The 23,081-nt window shown below is 37.0% G+C and overlaps 1 non-coding gene across 1 annotated transcript; it reads left to right on the top strand.

Annotated features, from left to right (window-relative positions):
- The first annotated feature begins 20,776 nt into the window (after positions 1-20,776).
- LOC122211353 lies at positions 20,777-20,880 on the top strand. The gene has a single exon (XR_006198652.1). It is a non-coding gene; the product is annotated as a U6 spliceosomal RNA (small nuclear RNA).
- Positions 20,881-23,081: the final 2,201 nt, after the last annotated feature.

The following is a 23,081-nucleotide window of genomic DNA, read 5'->3' on the forward strand; positions in this document are numbered from 1 at the left end:
ACAAATTATATGATTACTTTTAAATCTTCATTACAACTTTTTGTTTCCCCTGGAGTTAAGAATTTCTTGCTTTTTATTTACTTGCTTTCTGAAGTGTTGTTGGACTAAGTCACCCAGGCACCTCAATGCCACGTGTTTTTTATCCCTCTCAGAATGTTATAATTTTTATTTAGTTTCTATGTCCCATGTTCTCTGCTGTTTCTGACTAGGTTACTTTCTTGCTATATTTCATGTGAGAGCTTTCTCAACATGTCTAGTTTTTATTGGTTGTCCGTTAATGTAAGAGGGAGACCAAAGCACTGACCACAAGCCTTCTGTGAATAGGGCCATCACCTGTAGGCTTCACTACAGGGTACTTCGCTGAGCAGTTTTGTAGCTACTGATGTTGTTTCAATGGAGAACCCATGATGTAAGTACTTTAGGTCTCTTTGGGGTTGTTCAATAGGCAACAGAAAAGAGTCCTCTACTCTTTTGCCTGTGAAGTATAAATCTGGCTGCCAAACTCTGTGGGCTGACTTGAAACAAGGGGTGAGAGAGTGGCTTCTTAGCATTCAATATGTATACTTTCCTTAATCTGCCTGTTTACAGCATAATAACCTTGTCTCCAATCGTACCTGGTGTTCTCCAACCTAGAAAACATGTTGTGCTGTCTTTGGAGAATATGCCTCCAGTTTTCTGCCAGGTAGAAAAGGAGGAGTTCCCCAGCTGCTTTTTATAGTGGCAGTGATTAGCGTTGGGGGTAACCGCTTTTTTCTTTTTTCTTTTTTTTAATGTTTATTTATTTTTGAGAGAGAGAGAGAGAACACAAGCAGGGGAGGGGTGAAGAGAGGGAGACAGAGGATCTGAAGCGGGCTCTGCAGAGCCTGATGTGAGGCTCAAACTCACAAACGGTGAGATCATGACCCGAGCCAAAACGGATGCTCGACAGATTGAGCCACGCAGGTGCCCAGGGGGGTGAAAGATTTTTAAACAGAACCTCACTCCATGCCTTTCTTTTCAGCCCCATCTCACTCTACTGCCAGAGGTAGCTGGTACCAATGCCTGAGCTTTGGGGCAGGGGCGGGGGTGGGGGAGCTGGGGAGGTGAGGGGGATCTGCAGTGCAATCAAGTTGCTTCTCAGCTGCTGACAGAATTCTGTTCTCTGCATTTGCTAAATCAGTTATCAACAATTTAATTTAAACTACATTGCTACAGTTTCATTTGCTTAATTCAGGTTCATTGGTTTTAATTCCACTGTCACTTTTTGTCTAACTTCTTCCTATATTAACTTTGAGTCAAATATTTTTCTGCTCTGTGGCAGAACATACCTGTGGTGCTGGCTTTCACATTAAAAGCTATGGTGGGGATTTAGGAAAAGAACAAGTAGGATGTTGCTACAGTCTGAATTGTGCCCCATCCCCCAATCTATATACTGAAGTTCTAATCCTCTGTGATTACATTTGGAGATAAGATCTTTAAAGAAGTAATTAAGGTTAAATGGAATCATAAGGCTGGGGCCCTAATCCAATGGGACCAGTGACCTTATAAAAAGATGAGACCCCACAGATGGATGCCCACAGGGAAAAGGAAGGCCATGTAGGGTGCAGTGAGAAGGCGACTATCTGCAAGCTAAGAAAAGAGCCCCCAGGAGAAACCAACCTTATCAGGACCTTTATCTTGGACTCTAGCCTCCAGAGCTGTGAGACAATAAATTTTTGTTATTTAAGCCACAAAGTGTGTGGTATTTTGTGATGGCGGCCTCAGCTGACCAATACAGGTAGAGAGTCGTAAAAGAGCTTTATGCAAGTGACTGAAAACATTTAGGAAAACCGGTATCATTGCATTTCTCTTCTTTAAAGAAATAATCCTACTGCAGACTACCAAACTGATTTCGCCCACTAGTGGATCGTTTTAATTTTAAAATGCACATTTGTTCTACTGCATCAACATCAGGATGGAGGACCACAAGAGGGATAATATACTTGCTTGGTGTGATCATGAGGCATGCTTCCCGGTAGGGCGGAGGTCTTCGCTGGCTCACTCACATAGAACAGAGAGGCTGCTTAGACAGATTTTGTGCCGCTTAAGACAAGAATGCTACTTCATCACCATGCCCAAATTTTTGGTTTTGGTCCTACCTTTATTTATTTTTTTAAGTTTGTTTATTTATGTTGAGAGAGAGAGAGAGAGAGACAGAGCATGTGTGTGAGCAGGGGAGGGGCAGAGAGAGAGAGGAAGAGAGAGAATCTCAAGCAGGCTCCACACTGTCAGTGCAGAGCCCAACATGGGGCTCAATCTCACGATTGTTGAGATCATGACCTGAGCTGAAATCGAAGAGTCAGAGTCTTAACTGACTGAGCCACCCAGGCATCCCTAGTTATGGTCATACCTTTAAATGAGATAAGTCACCCAGTTATTTATTCTCTATCCCAGTTTATCGATAGGTATAACAGCTTAATAGCAGACATTGTTTGGGTTAAAATAAGTTACTTGTGAAAAATATATGAAAAGAAAAATTTAAAAATAAGTGCCGGACTATGATATTTAACGGTTTAGAATTTATTTCTCCTTAGTTTTTTCTCTTGCCAAAATATGTAAAAGGAATAAATCACAGCAATAAAAACAAATGATTATAAAATAAAACAAATGTATGAGTTGGTAAATTTGGGGAATTCTTAACAAGAAAGCATTCCATTCTTTTATCTTAACTTTCTCATCAAAGAAAAATCAATTGGATGTATCGTATTATTTTCTAAAAACTGAACATCATTTGGTCATGGTCCATTAAGTCAAATGCATCAAATTCATTGATGGCTTACTGTTTTAATCTTTATATATATAACAGTTTACAAATCCAGAGATTATAGTAAAATTGTTTATGTTTTTAAAATTACTAAAATTCCACCTCTCAGAGATAAAGACGGCGATCATAGTTTTTGTCCTAAGAGGAAACAGGGGGAAAGATGAAGGAAAGAAACGTGGGAGTGGAGCCAGAGAGATGGCAGGCACCATCAAGTCTGACCCTTGGTGTCCAATGAACAACCATTTAGATCTTTAGTAAAGCTCCTAACTGATGTCCTCCCAGCTGTGCGTGGATTTTTGTGGACACTGGTGAACGGGCTGTGTTTCTCACAGGAACTGGGATTGGAAGTCTAGGATATGGGGAGATGGTTGTGGGATGAAGACATCTAGTCAAGGCGCAGCCGAGGCCTGGGCTCCTAGGCTGTGTCTTCCCTACATATTGCAAGTATTGCCCTGTAACCTCCTTGACTAAGTCATCTCTATGTACATTTTAAGATAATTCAGTTGATTTTACATTTGCCCTTGATGTGACACCACCTGCCCCTCAGGACTCTTCCTCTGGACGCCCCAAGGCCAATTCTAGGCAAGTCCTTTCTTCCCTTGGAGCCTGTGCTTCCTCAGCTGTGAAACAAAGAACTTGGATAAGAGTCTTTAAAATCTCTGTCCCTAGAAACCTCTGCTTTCTAGGTGTAAGATCCCTAAATATATGTTTCATTCCTTGAGGGAAGACTTTTTGTTTAATTTCTTCATAGTTTCCATTATGCCTAATACTTCAGTTCCATATGCATTTACTACATTATTAAGTGCCTACTCTGATGTTGGCACAATATGTCAGCTGACTAACATCCACTAAATAAATAAAAAGTCAAATTCTTCTGATAATGTAGTAACTTTACCTTTTAGAGTTTACATGTTGTAGCAGGTTCTACTAAGTTTCTGTTTGTGTATTTGTTCATTTTTGTTTGCATGATAGGTAATGTTACAGATTAAAATGCTCCCAGGGATAGAATACATGATACCATAAATAACTCTTATGAATTATTTTATTGGAACATAGTTGACTTGGTTATTGTAATGCTTGAATACCTCAGCCAGAAAAAAAAAACCTATGCAAAACCATTTTTATACATATTTAACCTATTTTTCAGCAAAATCAATATTGTTGCCTAAAATAACGTAATATCATAACATAATGACCAATGAAAGCTGAGTACACCTGTGCTTGGGGCTTGTAAAAAGAGCAAACTTAACTAAAATTTAAGCATGTGTTAAATCTTGACTATATTTTTTCAGAATTAATGGAAATGCAAACTTCATATGCAGCCAAATTTCCGGGTGTGCCTCTGCCAAGAAAAATAGATCTTTGAAGGGTAAAAGCAGGTGGGAAACAAATGTCTTTCTAAAATCATTCAATCATAACCTACTTAAGGAGAGTACTAGTGGAATTCAATTGCTCAAACCCAGCATATCCTTTTATGCCAAGGATATGGCCTATTCTAACAAATGAGGTTTTATTTCTGACATCCCCCTAATAATCCAACTAACCTTATTCACCTGTGTTTTAGTCCTCTAACAAGCGTTTATGTGATAAATGCTTTGTTGTAAATGCTAAGCCAGGATGGTTTCAAAGAAGAGTTGATTTCTCACTTGAGTCTTTTTTTATTAATGTTTTAAAGTTTATTTGTTTATGAGAGATAGAGATAGCATGAGAGGGGGAGGGGCAGAGAGAGAGGGAGACAGAATCTGAAGCAGGCTCCAGGCTCTGAGCTGTCAGCACAGAGCCCAACGCAGGGCTCCAACTCACGAACCGCCAGATCATGACCTAAGCCAAAGTCAGATGCCTAACCGGCTGAGCCACCCGGGAGCCCCTTCACTTGAGTCTTAAAGGCTATACCAGCAGTTCACCAGTGAAGACATCAGGAAGAGCTCATTCTAGCTAGAGAATAGGGTCAGTACTGATGGGCTCTTCACATGACAAGGCCTTTCATGATGTGGCTTTGCTTCAAGCCATCTATCTCTTCCTCTCCTCTATTTATGTCATAATATCCAATCAGACTCAACTCTTAGCTATCTACCTTAATGATTTGCACCTACAACTTATGCTTAAGTTTGCTTGAAAACCATCCTCAGCTTTTAAAAGCACATCCAAATTCTTATTTCTTCATTGACTCTTATTTTGTCTTTGCCCCCTAGTCCCAATATAAAACCTCTCCTACCTTTGTGTCCCCAAATACTTCCTGCCATCTATTTGTTTACATATGAGTCTCCCCTTCTAGTCCCTTTAGCATGGAGGCTTACTTTCCAGTAGTCATGGATTCCTGAAGCACAAAACCGTGCCTGGCACCGTGGAAAGTCAATAAATATGCATTTAAGAAGGAGAATTACTTATTTATGGAAAAACTATATCAGATGTTTAAGGAGCCCATTCTTTCCTACAATTTGAAAGATTTTTCAGTGATAAAAATTAAAACATGCTGTTAAAATACCTCTGTAAAGCTAGACTAGGAGAAAAGGATTTTAGTGGTCAGTAATTAGGTTCCATGTGCTCCTCTATGCATAACTTTCTTAAGAAAAATGTTTAAGTGTATCATTTCCAATTTAAAAAGGAATGGTGTGCTGAAATTAAGTGAGAGTGGAGAGCCCACTGTCTATTCCTTATTTTGTATTTAATCTAATATTAACGATAGTATCTATTAAAATAAATAAAAATCAAATAATTTTTACTGCCTTGAAATTTTGGAATGAGTCAAAAGACTTTAAGCAGTAACTTATGTGATGCCAGATATCCAAATGATGTCATATCCTATCTTGTGGTCTGGGTAGTTTGACTTGATATCCAGGTCATTACCTATGTTACATTATTCCACTTTGACAGATCTTAAAAGAATAATTGCTTTTTCTAAGCAACTTTTAAAATTAAAAGTTATATATTTTCTATAAAATAAGATTCAGGTAATATTCAGTAAAGTATAAAGAAGAAAGTCAATATTTTTTTTTAAATGTCCCTTCAGATATATCAGAAATAATCACTGTTAATGTGTTGATGAACATTCTTCCTAATCTATTGTGTATGTATTCTCTCATGCATTCACACACACATACACACACATTCACACCACACATACACACACATTCACACCACACATACACACAGTCACTTAAAGATATAATGAAAAGAAAATGATATTTAAAATAGTATTGATAAAGATATGTCTTTTGAGTTGCTATTTTAAAGTCCCTCTTCTTTCTGACTGTATTGTTTAACATCTCTAATGTCATGTAGTTTTCCTTGTTTTCTCCCTGTCTTTAGCGGGAATGGGTCTAAAGTTTCCAAAATATGTAAAATGCTAGTTTGGGGACTGAGATATATGTATTATAATGTCAAGAGAGAGAGATTTTTGAATACTTTCTCAGTATCTATAGATTTGATATGTGGTTTTCCTCCATAGGACTGCTAATATAGTGAATCAAACCAATTTCCTAATATTGAACCATATTTGCAATCTTGAAGTAAACACAGTTCTTTTTTTTAATGTTTATTTATTTTTGAGAGACAGAGAGAGAGACTGGGGAGGGGCAGAGAGAGAGGGAGACACAGAATCCAAAGCAGGCTCCAGGTTCCACACTGTCAGCACAGAGCCAGAAGTGGGACTCAAACCCACGAACCAAGAGATCATGACCTGAGCTGAAGTCTGATGTTTAACTGACTGAGCCACCCAGACACCCCACAACTCTTTTTTTTTTTTAATGTGCTATTGGATTCTGTTCGCTATTTTTCTCTCATAGTGTTTGCACTGCTATTCATAAAATCAATCTGTAGTTGTTTCTTTTGTGTACTTTTAATCCAATTTTAGTACCAATAAATAAAAAATTATTGGTTTAAGTGGAAGACTGCCTGATATGTGAAAATAAATGAAAGAGTGGCCAACAATAATGATACTTAATACTGGCAAAGATGACAGTGAAACAGAATTTTTTCTGAGATTCTTTCACAACTAAGATATTCATCTATCAAAAATAATATGTAACCTCTTTTTCATAAAGACTGGACCCTCCCTACGAATTCTTTTCATGGCTTCTTTTTATTTGATGTAAACATCAGCCTTTTGCATATGACATGTTTTACATTCATAATCCATTAAATTAAGTTGTGTCATTGGTTATTTAATTAAAAAAAAAAAGCTAAATCTAGTAAAGATATAAGTACATTCACAGGCCACAGAATTAGTAAAACAACCAAAACACTTAAGTACTTTATGATTCTCCTCGTTATTCCTGAAATTCAACATAAAAGTTGAGTTCTCATTTTACTTGGCTCTAATATTAACATTATCATTGTATTGAATTCCATTGTGTGTTGCAAAGTTGAACCTCAAGATGTAGGATTATACGGCCATAAATTAGAATTATTTGACATGTGTCAATAAAATAACATTGCCAAGCACTAAAACACTTTGGCTTTGTGTCAAGTCTGAGGTCAGGATTTGTAAGAATGACATAGTCCTTTTTCTTCTGCTTATTGCTATGGCCCTGAGGCTGTAGTAACCAGATGTCTGGCATTTTGCATTTAAAGGTCTCACAGTTTTAGCAGATAAAGTCTCAATTTTTCTTTCTCTAACTGAAAGCTATAGTTTCCACTAAAACACACTTCTTTTTATTAATCTTATTTTTTTTTCTATAATCTATCATCAACAATGAAAAATTTTTAAAAATGGAACTTATTGTACATTTGAATTACCTTTTTTACTAAGAGTCAAAGAATAAGTATATTTAATTTTTCCCTTCTGCTGTTTAAATTGTGTTGTGTAAATCTTAGATACTGTTTGAAATTTAATCTCCCTAGGCAGTGTAAGCAATTCGATGGTAGCTTCTTATCTCTTCATCTCTGAATTTCCAGTCCCCAAATGCTTAAGCAGTACGCAATAAATATGTTGAAAGAATAAATAAATGCACGAATCTAGAGCTAACATCATTTGAAATCAACACCTTCTAAGACATCTCCGTACTGTGATTCAAAAACAAAGCAATACCAAAACAACAACAACAGCAAGAACAGTAACAGCATCAACACTGGCCTGCATTAGTTTCCTAAAAGATTGTTGGTTAAATCTCTGTAGGGGAATTTATAGTTGGACCTACTATCATAGCTAAAGAGAATTGAATCTCATAGATATTTAGCTATATTTTAATGGTATATAGGAGGAGATGAGGATCCAAAATGCACTCGTAGGGACAATAGAAACTTTATCATTAAGTTCCCTTTATTAAATTTTAAAATTAAATTTTATTGGGGTAATTATGACCAACCATCTGGGTTTTATCTGAGTAACTCAAAGACCATAAGGGCTCTGTTGCATCCACAGTAATCTTTATTTCTGGGGGGAAAAGAGCCTTTTATAAAATATGGGAAGAGATTGTAAACACTATCTAATGAGCAACTGAATCCCAGAATAGTCTTATAAAAATAGAGTAAAAAAACAGAGGCCGTGAAAACACCAACACTGATTTCAGGTCAGTCACAACAGATACGCAGATGAACCTGGGGCATTGCGTTGCACCAGAAATGAAGAAATATTAACAATTACTCAAGGGTATATCAAAAGGATTCAGGAATCAAGTGGAAGAGGCTCCCACTGGCCAAAGATGAAATAGTTTGAGTATTCTTAGGAATAAGTGAAGTGCACTGAAACACTTATGTGTTTAGAACCCATAATTTATCACATATGTGCACACACATGTCTGTCATTGCCTTCACGGTTCACCTTTAGAGGATGTTGAGAAAAACATCTCAGTCATTTTAAAACCAGTAATAAAGGTTTATTTTTGTTTATTATTATTGTTGTTGTTGTTTATTAATTTTATTATTATTGTTATAATCTTTGTTTATTAACAAAGATTTGTCCTGCCTTTCCTCCATGAACTGTACCTCAAAGTAATCCCATAGTGGATATTGGAAGTTTCTCAATATATAACCATCCTAGCCAATATATGAAGAAGAAATGATCGAATACGACTATCATTTTGCCATTCTTTGCGAACTAATAACTCTAAGAAATAATTACCAAATGCGGTTAACACCACAAATACTGAGATAACCAGACAGGCATATCTGCTGGTGGAAAGACACAGCACCACCTAGGAAGTTGTCTTGCCAAAAAATTAATTCTGAATCTGACCAAGACATTAGATGGCCCACCTGCCTACATGAAACATTGGAGACAACGGGATACGTTAAGTGACATTCTGAAGATTCAGAAGACATCACCCAGGCAATGATACACTCTAAAACAGTGCTTCTCAAAATGTGGTCTCCAAAGTGAAAGGCTTGGGAATTGTTACCAGTCCATAGTGAGATAAGGATCTTGTGTCAGATTGTAAATCAATTATATAACTAGGCACGCTCTTCAGTTCGGCTGAAGGAAGCTGTGTGTCATTATCATTCTGAGTCAACACGCTTATCTCCCACAGGCCAGCACTAGTGCCAAAATGACCTGGTCTCTTAAAATTTATTAAAACAGAGGAAATAAAACTCACAGATTAAAAAAGATGTAATAATGGTATCAACTAATTGCAATAGGTTAAGTGTATTTTTAGGCTGACTTAAACAAATTATGATGAACATGTATAAGGAAATGAAGAAAACGTGAACACTGACCAATAATATTAATGAATAAGGGCATTGTGGCTATAGCTAATACTTGGAGACATAATTTGGAATTATTATGAATGAAATGAAATGATGTCTAGAACTTATTTCACAATAATATGGAAGGATGTGCGAAGTGATTTTATGTAAAAAGTGTAACAGTAGCAGGATCAGACATTTGTTGAAGTTAAGCTGGATGGTAGATACATGTCCTTTCTTTACATTATTTTCTCTACTTTTGTATATGTTAAAATTTTCCAAAATAAAAGGTTAAGAACATGCTTATAATTTTCTTTGCCAAAAAACGTGTTTTTCTAACATTGAAATTTAGCTGGTGTATAAGGACATATATGGAATGTTCCTATAACCCACTATCATGGGTTGAATTACGTTCCTCAAAAACATACGTAAAAGCCCTACCCTGGTACTTGTGACTATGACCTTATTTGGAAAGAGTTTTGGAGACCTAATTAAGCTAAGCTGAAGTCAGTGGGGTGGGCCCTCATCCAATATGGCCAGAGTCCTTACAAGCAGAGAGAAATTTGGATACAGAGAATCCAGAAGATGAAGGCAGAGATTGGAATGACACATCCATAAGCCAAGAACACCAAGAAGAGACACGGGAAGAGAGATGTGCAACAGATTCTCCCACAGGGTGCTCAGAAGAAACCAATCCTGTTGACACCTTGCTTTCAGACCTCTGTCCTCCAGAATGGTGAGACAATAATCTTTGATAGTTTGAAGACAACCAGGTTACAGCACTTTGTTACAGCATCCCTAAGAAACTAATAACAGCTTCTGAGCTCGTTAAGACTGGTGCCTATGTGTCTGTATGTTGGGGGAAATGAGGCAGGGAGAGGGTGGTTCACTGTGTTTTTCCAAAAGCCTTTTTATCAAAAATAATGTCATCTTTTACAGTTGACTGGTTGTTGACTTTTTTATTTTCAGATTTCAACCCTGCGCTCTCTTTTTTAAAAGTCCCAAAGCTTAAGAAGAGACAGCTACAGCACTTACTCGTGAAGCAGGAAGAAAAAAAAAAAAAAAATCCCAAACTTTTACAAAGGAAATGGGCATTTTTCCTGTGAGATAAACCATAACTATTCAAAGCACACCAAAACAACTGGACATTATAAACGAAAATCTGATTTCTTGGTGAACTTTTAAAAATGTGGTCAGCTAATTAGATGGACATCCTCTGGGCCAATGTTTTCTAGTCCTGTGTTCTACCAGGCACTTGTAGATGGCCAGCTTTTGAAAAACATTGTAATGAAATCCGATCTATCTGTGCTTACAGATCCATGTTTGTGCGCACAGATTCGTGGCACAGGAGGCTTTTTAAAAACTGCATTCCTTACTACAATTGGGAGGATAAAAGAAGAAAAGGAAGCCGAAGTGGGACAGGGGTCCAGAAAAGAAAAAAAAAAAGATAAATTAAAAGAGAAAAGCTCCTAATGGGCTGCAAACCCGTGGCCCCTTTTCTCTGCTTGGGCTCCTGCACGGTTAATACCGGTTTGCTTTGTGGCGAATAGATTTGATGTCTTATGTCTGCAGTGGATCCTCTGGAGTGACTAGAGAGTTCCTTCTGTGACCCGGCAAAGACCTAAGTGAAACAGATCTTGTTCCTTTACAGAATGATAGTATGAGAAACAGAAAATCAGTCCTGAGAAAAGGAGGACTCAAAGTTTCCTAGAAGAGGATCCCAGGGAATTAAACCCAACCCCAAATAAGTTTATCTCGCTGTTCACAGCCGTAAGTTTTGCTGGCAGTTCTTAACTCCTGGCACCACTCAAAGTTTCGTCAGTGGTGAGACAACTCATTGTTTTCCTTTCAACGCCTTCTCGGAGTGCAATGTATGGTACTTTCTGCTGCCTTCCAGCAGCTGCTGTCATGCTCCACAGGAAGTTTTCCAAGTTCTTCAGAGCTGCACCAGGGAAATAAACAGAGGAATGGAAACACATTGTCACCCTGTCCCCCCACCCCGGCCACCTAGGTGCCCCTTAAGCTCTTTAATATCAGAGGCCTAATGTTCAATCCGACTGTATTCTGACGTATCCTGAGGCTATAGAGTATCCACCATCACTCTTTCAAGGGAAGGCCAGGAGTGAGAGGCGAGTATATTTAACAAAACAGGGGAACAAGCATTTTGATTTAGATGATGTTGTTTTGTAAAGAACCATAAAATATTTTAGCTCGGACAATTTCCAAAATTTCAAGCTGAGGGATAAAATTTGACTCAACAATATGATACATGTTTATGACTCCAGTTTCATGTTTTCTCAAGTCAACATTAGAGAAGAGATGACATATCATGATAAAGAAGGGAATTGAGTGACCAGAAAGATAAAGTAGAATGGCAAGAAAGAAACCAAGGGAGGATACAGAAAGAAAAGAGGAGAGCAAAGGAGAAACGTATCCGTTCAGTACATTTTGAGGTTGTTAGTTGATTTATTTGGGTCACCTAGAGTGACCTGATCGTTGGCAATGTTAATTAGCTTATTAGTCATTGCTCACAACTTTTACTTCTTAAACTTAAACCTAAGGTTCTCAGTTCTGGGTACACATTGTAACCATATGGAGGCTTAACAAAAAAAATACAATGTCTAGATACTTTTGTTTAATATGGGTACGGACTGGGAATGTGTTTTTTAAAAGTTCCTCAGATAAATGTAACGTACAGCCAAGGTTGAAGAAGCTGCCATGATGCTTCCATGACTGACAAAGCCATAGCACCCTCCTCCAAAATAAGGAATGAACAGGACTCTCAGAACTGTGGGAACTACCCATATTTTAGACCAGTGGCTCTCAAAACAAGGCGTGCATCAATAGCCCTATGGAACATTTTATGAGTACCGATTCTTCTAAAAAAAAATTTAAGTTTATTTACTTTGAGAGAGAGAGAGCACAAGTGGGGTAGGGGCAGAGAGAGAAGGGAGAGAGAGAGAACCCCAAGCAGGCTCCGCACTGTCAGCACAGAGCCTGAGGTAGGGCTCGAACTCATGAACTGTGAGATCTTGACCTGAGCCGAAACCAAGTGTCAGATGCTTAAATGAGCGAGCCACCCAGGAGCCCCAAGGACCGAGTTTTGATCCCCATGTTAGTGATTCTGATTCAGTACGTTTTGAGGGTTTGCCTCATCGTTCGTGTTTTGAAAAGCCTTCATGGATGGCTCTGAAGTAAAACAAGCACATACAGCCACTAACTTCGATATTCATTCAGACACTGAGAGTCAGGAAAGTATCAGAAAAAGAGAGGGTCTTTACCAGACCTAGAAATTGCCAGTGCTGCCATAACAGAGTAACACAACTGCAACACAGAGTTGTGTTGTTTCACAGTTCTGGCAGCTAGAAGTCCGAGATCAAGATGTCAGCCTGACTGGTTCCTTTTGAGGGTTGATGAGCAACAGTCCGTTCCGTACTTCTCCCCGAGCTTCTGGAGGTTTGCTGCCAATCTCTGGCATTCCTTGGCTTGTAGATCTCTGCTTTCAGGTTCTCATGGCATTCTCCCTGTGTACTTGTCTGTGCCCAAATTTCCTATTTTTTTAAGGACACCAATTATATTGGATTAGGGCCCATCTCAGTGATCTCATTTTAATTAATTACCTCCATAGAGATCCTCGTTCCAAATAAGGTCAAATTCTGAGGTCCTACTGGTGGTTAGGACCTCCACGTGAATTTTAGGAAGACACAACTCAACTGGGAACATCAGATGTCTCCTCTTCTTTCTCCAAAAATACTTTGGCATGGGTAATATCTGCACTGTCAGTTCTCCAGGAATTAGATTTCAATAAAATACAAGTAGTGTGAATTGTCCAGGACCCAACCTGAATCTTATTTGTAACGTGAAAGGCTTTAGAAATCGGATTTTCTAGTTTATCTATCGACCATTGTAATCAGATAAAACTGTAGTTAACACATTTTACAATTGCCTCTCTGTTTGCAAACATCAGCGGGGACTTCATAACATGCTAAGTTTTAAGAATGCTCTGCCTTGGAGACATTTTTAAACTAAAATGGTAGTGATAAAACAGTGGCATCTTACATGAAAAATATCGAGCTTTTCCCTCATAAAAAGGTTGCTACTGCCCATAAGTTACTTTCCAGGTTTGAGATCAATTTTGTAAGGCAGCCCATAATCCTGAGGATAACAAATATTCTTTGCGATTCGTCAGTTATCATGCTCATTTGGCTCGTACTTTTTTCCCCCCTCGCCCCTTTCTTTCTGACAGCTGAGTGTCTTTGGACATATGTGGCTATCTGAGATAGTGAGATCTGACCTAGAGTCAGCAAACCACCTACCTAATTAAACAGATCCTTGAAAATAAAATATAGAACATTCTCTTTCTCACCCCACAGTTTCTAATTAGAATTTTTATTTTTTGTAAAAACAAAAAACAAACAAAAAAACCCTGAGAACGTTTCAACTGGTCTAACTGGCATAAAGTCTGAATAAAGTTTTTTCAAAACTGTTTCAACATACTAATGTTTCCTGATTTTTGAAGGGAAAATTGGAAAATAACATCACCTCGACACAGAGGAGAATCTAGTGCTAGCAAGTTCGAATGCAAACAAATCAATTAAATTTCAGAATTCAACAAATGAAGAAACACTAAAAGCATACCTATTTTATTTTGGATCTGGAAGAGGAGAGCTAAGGGAGAAATAATGGAGGAGATTAAGATAAGAACCGGTTTCATGGCAGTTTCACCAACTGTCATCATCTGCTCATGGGAAAAAGGATGTCAGAGCAAGAGACCTTAAAAAAGAAGAAATAAACAGACTTGAGCCCAAACACTAAGCTGTGGGATTTGGGTTTGTTCTGGGTTTTCACGATTTCTCTTTGGGGACTTTGCTTTAAGATGGAGTTTTGTATTAAACCTTCTGCCTCCCTGAAGTGATTCCATGTTTTATAAGAGAGGGAGCAAGGAGTGTGTGTGCATGCATGCGTGTGCACGTGTGTGTGTGTGCATGTGTGTGTGTGTGTGTGTGATTTTTGGATTGTGTGAATGTTGCCTTTTCTCTGATATACAAAAGCAGCATAGTTTATATGCACATACTTTCTACCTAGAGAGAAATGAACCCAGAATTGAGGGGACGTTTTGGCTGAGAGCCTCAGCTGGGATGTGGAAAGCAAACAGAATAAGGTTAGTTGAAGGTTAAGCTGCGTTGTATTGATGTAGTAATGTTGTCTTTAGAACAAATTAGCTCACTGGGACTTGGTGACACAGTGGAGTATTAAACCCTTCTTTACGAAAAGAACATGTGCAGGTTGTTTCTAGCTTGAAAAATGCCAGTGAAAAATTACACAAAGATCAAGCTTGAAAAATGTTTACTTTGCAGAATATCATTTAAAAATGGAATCTCAATTTTGTTGGCAGCTCAGTTTTTTAAAAGGGCTATTTATTCTAGACTCCTGAAGCATATGGTTTATTGCAGTTTATATGGTGTATTGGAACTCACGAGCTTGAGCACCTTAGGGAATGTTTGTTTTTATTTTTTTTTAAAGGTGGTTGGGCTGAAATTCAGTATGAATCACATAAGAGAGATTTAGAAGTACGTGAAGATAAATGTTTCCCATGTGACACCGCACAGCACATCTGGAAGGGGATCCTATATAAATAAATACTTGAAAAGACCATAGTTTTAACAGATATCAATAAGGAATAGAATTGTGTTTTTCCTTAATTTGAGAAGGAAATATAGTTTTTTTTTATATATACTAAAAAGAATACTATCTTCCCATGTAAATTTCTGGAAGCTCCATTAGTGTGGAAATAGTCCTATTATTAATAATTCTTTCGCATTGATTCACTGTTTCATTTGCTCGTTACTGAGTATCGGCCTATTACAGCTGCTATTCTGCTGGGCTCAACGGATATAAAACAGTAAAACACCTTTCTTGCTCTAAGATGTTTCTCAGGTTAGTCATCAATATATTTTTTAAAAAATGTGACTTCCATGCATGTCAACTGATGCCCCCCCCAACAAAATTATGTGTATTAAGACTCTATCTAGTCTTGTGAAGAATTTCTCTTTTCTCTTTCACATTATTTTAAAATTTTTAAATTTACTCCCCACACCCCTCTGTTGCCAGGAATATATCTATATGACTTGGTAATCCCTAAAATGTGCCTCTTACTTTGTTACAAATAGAAAATATTCATTGAATAAAATACGTTTCATTTCTGGTTTGAATCAAAGAATCTTCCAGTTTTATTCCTTCTTAATCTTTTTTTCCCTTTCTTTTCTTTTTTTTTTTTCTTTTCAAGATTACTTTTTTTTTTTTTTAAGAGCAATCTTAGGGGCGCCTGGGTGGCTCAGTCGGTTGAGCGTCTAACTTTGGCTCAGGTCATGATCTCGCGGTCTGTGAGTTCGAGCCCTGCCTTGGGCTCTGTGTTGACAGCTCAGAGCCTGGAGCCTGCTTCGGATTCTGTGTCTCCCTCTCTCTGCCCCTCCCCCGCTCATGCTCTGTTTCTCTCTCTGTCAAAAATAAATAAACATTAAAATTTTTTAAAGAGCAATTTAAGTTCACGACAAAATAAAGAGGACGGTATAGAGACTTCCTGTACCCTCCCACCCCACACATGCATAGTTACCAGCACAGCCTCCCCTATGGTCAGTACTATTCCCCGGAATGATACATGTCTTACCAGGGAGAAACCGACATTGACACGTCATAATTAACAAAAGTCCATAGTTTACTTTAGGTTTCGCTCTTGGTACTGTAAATTTTGTGTTTGGACAAATGTATAATGACATTCTTACATTGTTTTGATATCATAGAGAGTATCTTCACTGCCCTACAAATCTGTGCTCTGCCTATTCATCCCTCCCCCCAGTCCCACTCCTGGGACCAGTCTTTTTATTGTGTCCATATATGTGTCCATTTTCCAGAATGTTATATAGTTGGAACCATGCAGTATGTAGCCTTTTCAGAGTAGCTTCTGTCACTTAGTAATATGTTTTAGGGCTCTTTTATGCCCTTTCATGGGTTTATAGCTCATTTCCTTTTAGCTTTTAGTGCTGTAAAACATTCCATTTTCTGGATATTTATCAATCCACTTACTGAAAGACATGCGGTTGCTTCCAACTCCCGGCAGTTATGAATAAAGTTATATGAACACCACGTGCAGGTTTTTGTGTGGACATTAAGTTTTCATCTTGTCTGGGTAAATATCAAGAGTGCAATTGCTGGATCATATGATAAGAGCGTGTTTAGTTTTGTAAGGAACTGTCAAAGTGTCTTCCTAAGTGGCTGCACCATTTTTGCATTTCCACAAGCAACAAATGAGAGTTCCTGTTCCTCTACTCACAGCATGCACTGTTGTCAGTGTCCCAGATTTGGCCACTCTAATAGGTGTGCAGTGAGTGATATCTCACTGGTGTTTCAATTTTCATTTCCCTGATGACACACAGTGTGGAGCGTTCCCCTTAATGTCTTAAATACACACGTACATGTAGTTTTGGTTTTAGTTCAGACACACCTCAGGTTTGTTATTATTGTTGTCATTGCTCTTTTGTTTATTTGTTTGTTTATTTATTTATTTATTAATGTTCATTTATTTTTAAGAGAGAGAGCACGAGCAAGGGAGGGGCAGAGAGAGAGGGGAGACAGAGGATCGCGAGTAGGCTCCATACTGACAGCAGAGAGCCCAGTGTGGGGCTGGAGCTCCCAAAGTGAGATCATGACCTGAGCTGAAGTCAGATGCTTAAGCAGCTAAGCCACCAGGGGCCCTACTATTTTATTTTTAAAATCAACTAAATATCGGACTTTCAGTACAGTAAAAATTCAGACTTGTATTTTTTTAGGCATGATATTCAATACTTCCCAATGTACAATTTCTCTAGTCTGGCAAAGAGTGTTTGAGAGCACATAGCACCTTCATAAAGTATGCAAACAAGGAATTGACATTGAAGAAAATGGATAGTAACTTTCTTTCCTTTAAGAATATTACATTAAATGTTACATTAAATACATTTGATATGTAGCCAGATAATCAAGCTACAATTATACTGTTAGTGACTGAATACTAGTAGATAATCTCTTTCTCAGCACCTCCCTGACTCCTTATCTCAGTGCCTAGAACAGTATCTAGTACCTAGTAGTGGTATTTAATAACATTATTTTTTAATGAATGAATGGATGGGTGGGTGAATTAATTACTCTAACAGGCATGTTTTGTAATTGTCAGTTATTCAATATTTACAACTGATATATTTCATATTTATAAAAGCAAAAACTTACTTTTTTTAAAAAAAAATTTTTTTTTAATGTTTATTTATTTTTGAGACAGAGAGAGACAGAGCATGAACGGGGGAGGGTCAGAGAGAGAGGGAGACACAGAATCCGAAACAGGCTCCAGGCTCTGAGCTGTCAGCCCAGAGCCCGATGCGGGGCTCGAACTCACAGACCGTGAGATCATGACCTGAGCCGAAGTCGGACGCTTAACCGACTGAGCCACCCAGGCGCCCCCAAAAACTTACTCTTTTTAAAATGTTTGACAGAATAAATTTATTGATCTAGAAGTTATAAAAGACAGATATTTAGAAAAAACTGTATCTCCTGCCTTTCTATGGCCTCTTTTCTACCTCTTTACTTTTTCTTTAGATAATAGCAGGGGAAGAAAGAAACGCCTTTTTAACCACCCCCTAAGAATAACAGTAACATAATTAGCATAGTGTGTATCTTTAAACAAATAAAATTCATCTGAAAACCTGTTATAGGTTCTTTTCTAATTGTGTTTATGTTTGAGAATACTAGAGTGAAGCCTTTTACTGTAAACTTATTGTTTTTCATATTTTTTCAATAAAATTAATAAAGTTGGATCTGTTATTCTTGACATTTGATAAATGAGCTAATAAAGGGGAGTTTCTTCTCTAACAAGCAGTATCATTCCTTATGATAGTACTTCATTATTCTAAGATACTTTCCAAAAGAAACAATTAAAATTTATAACTCTAATAGTGAGGAGAAGCTAAGATATCTCCTAAAGTATATTTTGCTGATTTTATCATACACTTCCCAATAAAAACTTTCCCCAGAAGCTTAAGTATAATCTAATAGTTTAACGTATAGTATCTCACTTAATACACTTCTGGGTTTTTTTAATTTGCATTTGTTGGCATGGTATTTTGTGTTTTTCCCCAAGTTTGGTCATTAAAGAAATGATCTGCTTTCTCATTGTAATTGCATATGAGAAACTGATTTACTGTAGCTTTTAGGTAAAAAGGCCAAATTTAGTTGACTCATTTCAGAGAAATGTTTCTGTAATGAATTAGAGTAATTTATATTGTTTTAATAAACTGTAGTCATATTCCTGGTCGCCTTCAATGGTCTTTATATTAATAATTGTGTCATGTACTGTTTCTTATAGATCATGCCCCGTTTCTCCATCAGTAAAAAGAAGACGATGACAATGATCATTCATGACGGTAGAGAAGTAAACACTTCCATTCGTGCTTGGTACCATGAATGGCACAAAGTAAGTAACGCTATTTATTATTATAAATAAAAATTGTCCGACATGCTTCAGATTTACAGGTAATATCACTAAGAATCAAAAAAGAAAGTAAAGGGAATTTTTGGAGAGAGGATTTACACTACATGAGCACCTATGCTGGTGCATTAAATATTATCTTTATTTACTCTTAACCCCAACCCTTTGAGATCATTGTATTAGCCAAGATAAGAAGTATGAAGTATCTAGCCCTCACCACATCCCAGCGGTTTAACATACTGCGTATTTTCTTTTCACTCACGTCACTCAGACACGCTGAGAGCCAGCTGTTCCTGTAGAGTGCTCTGTCCTCTTCTGGGGCTCCAAATGCTAACACTAGTCCTCTGTCTCCAAGGAGCAGATAGAGAAGAGAAGGCCGGATTAAAGAAAAGATCAAATTTAGGGGCAAAATTAAAACAGTGATGTCTGACTCTCCAACCTAGCTCTTTCTTAAATTGTACTATCTATTCCTTTCTGTGTCCCTATCATTTCACATGATGCATTTGGATTATTCATTCAACAAAGTTCTCCCCATTGGTTCACACAGTATATTAGCTGAATGAGTTGAATATTTAATTTACTAACGTAAGTAGTCACTATTCACCTATAGGTATTACTCAGAAAAATAAGAATCTAAAACAACTTCCTCCAAATTAGTTTGATTCTATGGTTCTATAAATTTTGTGTCATATTATGGTGTAATTATGCTAGGATTTATTTATTATTTGAAATTAGGATTACTGTGTTTCCAATGAAAGTGAAAATATAACAAAATATTGGGTTATACTCTATTTTGTGCTTTTCTTCTTTTTAATGTTTATTTCTTTATTTTTGAGAGAGACAGAGACAGAGAGAATCCCAAGCAGTCTCTGCGCTTTATTTTGTACTTTTCTACTGAAGCGAAAAAGAGAAAGCTAGCCTTCATTTAGATTTAAACTTTAAAAACGAATTGTTTCTTCTCAAACTTCTCTTTTGCCACCTAGGAAAAGATGTAAATGGCAAGATTTCAGATTCTTCCTGGTAACTGTGAAATCCTGAACACTTCTTCCTTGAAAACACTGGAATTGATAGAGTAGGGTATTAGACACAAAGTACAGAAGAGATATTGGACTGGAGTGAAAAATTGAGATTATAAATTTACGAATTATTTACAAAACCAGGATTCAGATCCTGTGAGCCTACAAGTAGGTTTAGAATAAAAAGCGTAACCAGAATCCCAGAGGACATCAATGCTTATTGTGCAGATACATGTCTTTTGAATTAACCCTACTTTAAATAGATGCTAACCATTTTAAGAATATTTGCAACCCTGGGGTCTCCTATCTATTGGGCCTATGCCCTAAAATGTCTAAAAAAAAAATTTACTTGGACTCTAATTGTGTTGCATTTTTCAATTATCAAAGCAAAGTCGTGAGGTCTCCAAAATTTCTTTTTTGCTCACTCATGGAGAGTGAGCTTGTGTTTCACCTCAAGTACTTTAATTTTTACATTGAGAATAGCCTGTTTTTAAAACTTTGATGTTTTGTTGGTTTCATATTGTTCTAAATGATCTGTGAAACAAAAGCAAAACTTGGACAGCTGCATACCCCTTATAGGACAAAATTGGATACAAGAATGAATGACCTTCCCTAGACACCTAAGGGCCAGTTCTGCTTTTGAAGAGTGCATTCCCATATAGAATGTGTTTCACTGAACTCAGTTCACAAAGGAGAGAATTATACAAAGTAGCAGACAAGAGAGTTTAATTATCAAAGTGAACATGGAATTCTAAAATCACTGAGGTAAGCCAAGAACAATAAACACAGAAGCAAGTTTTGTACATTCATTTCTTTGGTTTTTAGTTACTGTTAGTCAAGCTCATTTCTGCACCACATACACTAAAATTGGAAAGACACAGAGAAGATGAGTAGGGCCCCTGTACAATGATGATGCCCAAATTGGTGAAGTGTTCCATATTTAGCTACAGTTAGCCACATACTTTTCAAGTTATGTCTATACTACATGCACACATTACACAAGTGATGCTTCCTTTTATTTATATATCATTTTGCAAAACACAGCACATTCAAACAGGATGTGGCAGAGTATTTGTCTAGAGAAGGAACAGACAAATCTTAGTTGTTTTTTTGTTAACATGCATTGTCTCGTTTCATAGTCACCAGCCTGTGAGTACATGTTACTAGTGCTTCTATTCTAAGGGAGGAAATGAAAGATTAAAAAACCTAAACGATTTTTTATTGAAGCACGATTGACATAAAATTTCCTATTATTTACAGGTGTACATCATACTTATTTGGTATTTTTACACATTACAAAATTATTCCCATGAGAAGTCTAGTTACCATCTGTCACCATATAAAGTTATCATAATATTGTTGACTATATTCCCTGTGCTATATTTTACAACGCCATGACTTATTTATTGTATAACTGGACATTTTTTCTTTGTTCATTCACTCCTATTAAAGCCAAGAATTCGTTTAAAGTCTTATGAGGCCAGGTGTCTCTTCATTAGCTTTTCTCTACCTACTATAGTCTTTATCTGACTCTCTTCTTTCCAGTACATGCACAGTCCAGTTTTGAGCAAAATTTATTCCTGGGTAAAGAATATATACAACTTAGAGAACAGGCATGGCTGTTTATGGGCCATATATGTGCCTGTTTCAGACATGATTATGTCTTAATAGGAAATTAAAAATGTGCAAGTACCATGGTATAGGGTTTTTATTAGCATCCAATAAGTAGAAGGCTCAAAATGCAAATAGGGGTTGCTTGGATTCTAATAAATTCTTCTTGAGAAATAGTATGTCCCAAGTTTTAATGATACTTCAGATTAAAGTTAGACATTCCCATAATCTTATTTCAGCTAATGAGATATGAAATCACTTCCTGTTAGAGCAACCATTTCCATAAATGCCAGTGTTTATGTTTCCAGTATTAAAAAAATTTCAACCGTCTTAGTCTCAGTGTACTCAAATTTAGTACCAGGTTGCCAGCTGAAACCCTGAAATGGTACCTGGCCACCTACCTTTATTCATAGACCAATAAAATCTAGAGCCTTAAAAATGCCATCACCTTGTTTGACTGCACTGAACTGTGAAACCTGGAAGGATGTAGAAACCAGAACAGGCTGCTAAAATGAAGTCATCTTGCTAAAGGGACAATCTGTAATGGGGCATTGTGCTGACAGGTCTGCAAGTCTATGGTCTACAGTTGGTGTGTATGTTTGAGTTCAAAACAGACCTTGTGTGTGACAAAAACAGCATTATTCTCAACAGTTGAGGGAACTTGATGGATACTGCTTCTCCAAACTCTGGAAAATTAAAATTGAGGCCCTATGGAAAGGTCTATTCATGTAGCACGCTCTGGTCTTGTAAAGAAATCATGCTGTATATAGAAAAAATGGTCTACACATGCTTGCTGAACTTGAAGAACTCTCTGTATATTCCAAATTTTAAAAAAAGTTATTATAATATTTGTCTCCTGATCATTAAAGGGCTTATCTCAGTTTAAACTCTAAACCATATTTCATAATGCATTGCTTATAGTGAAAAAATTAAAATGATATTAAATAGCATTGACCCAAAAGTCTGGGTGGAATTGTTTATCTAGAACCTGATACTCTGTTGACAGAAATAGCATAGTATATTGAGTAGTTTCAGGAGACACAAAGGTTTCTTTTCTTTCTTTCTTTCTTTTTTTTTTTTTTGTAATGCATACTTTATGCTCTTATGTGTAATGTTATATGATCAACATAAGGAGATTTTCACTTTGATTTTTTTTTAATTGTCAAACAGAAGTATGCATGTGCCAAAAAATCTTTCATTTTCAAGTATTTGTTTATGGTAGATTTCCAGATACCTCAAAAATTAGACATGTTCCATGTTAACTTATAGATCAGACAATTCTTCTCCCCTAGTAAAAGCAGAATTTATTTTCCTCAGTGGAAAGGATTTGTCCCGACAGACTTCGACAGCCATCTTGGGTGGATGAAAATCAGAGAATAAGAACCATAGCCCTAGCTCTGCCAGGTTTGTTCATCCCTCTAGATGGGTTTTCCCATATGGAAGATGCAGGACTTGTAGTCCACAGTAATAGTTAATCTTTACTGAGAACTTGCTTTGTGTCAGGCACAATAGCTCTACATAGTCACTCCTAATA

Source organism: Panthera leo, chromosome F2 (genome assembly GCF_018350215.1).
Source record: "Panthera leo isolate Ple1 chromosome F2, P.leo_Ple1_pat1.1, whole genome shotgun sequence".
Classification (NCBI taxonomy): domain Eukaryota; kingdom Metazoa; phylum Chordata; class Mammalia; order Carnivora; family Felidae; genus Panthera; species Panthera leo.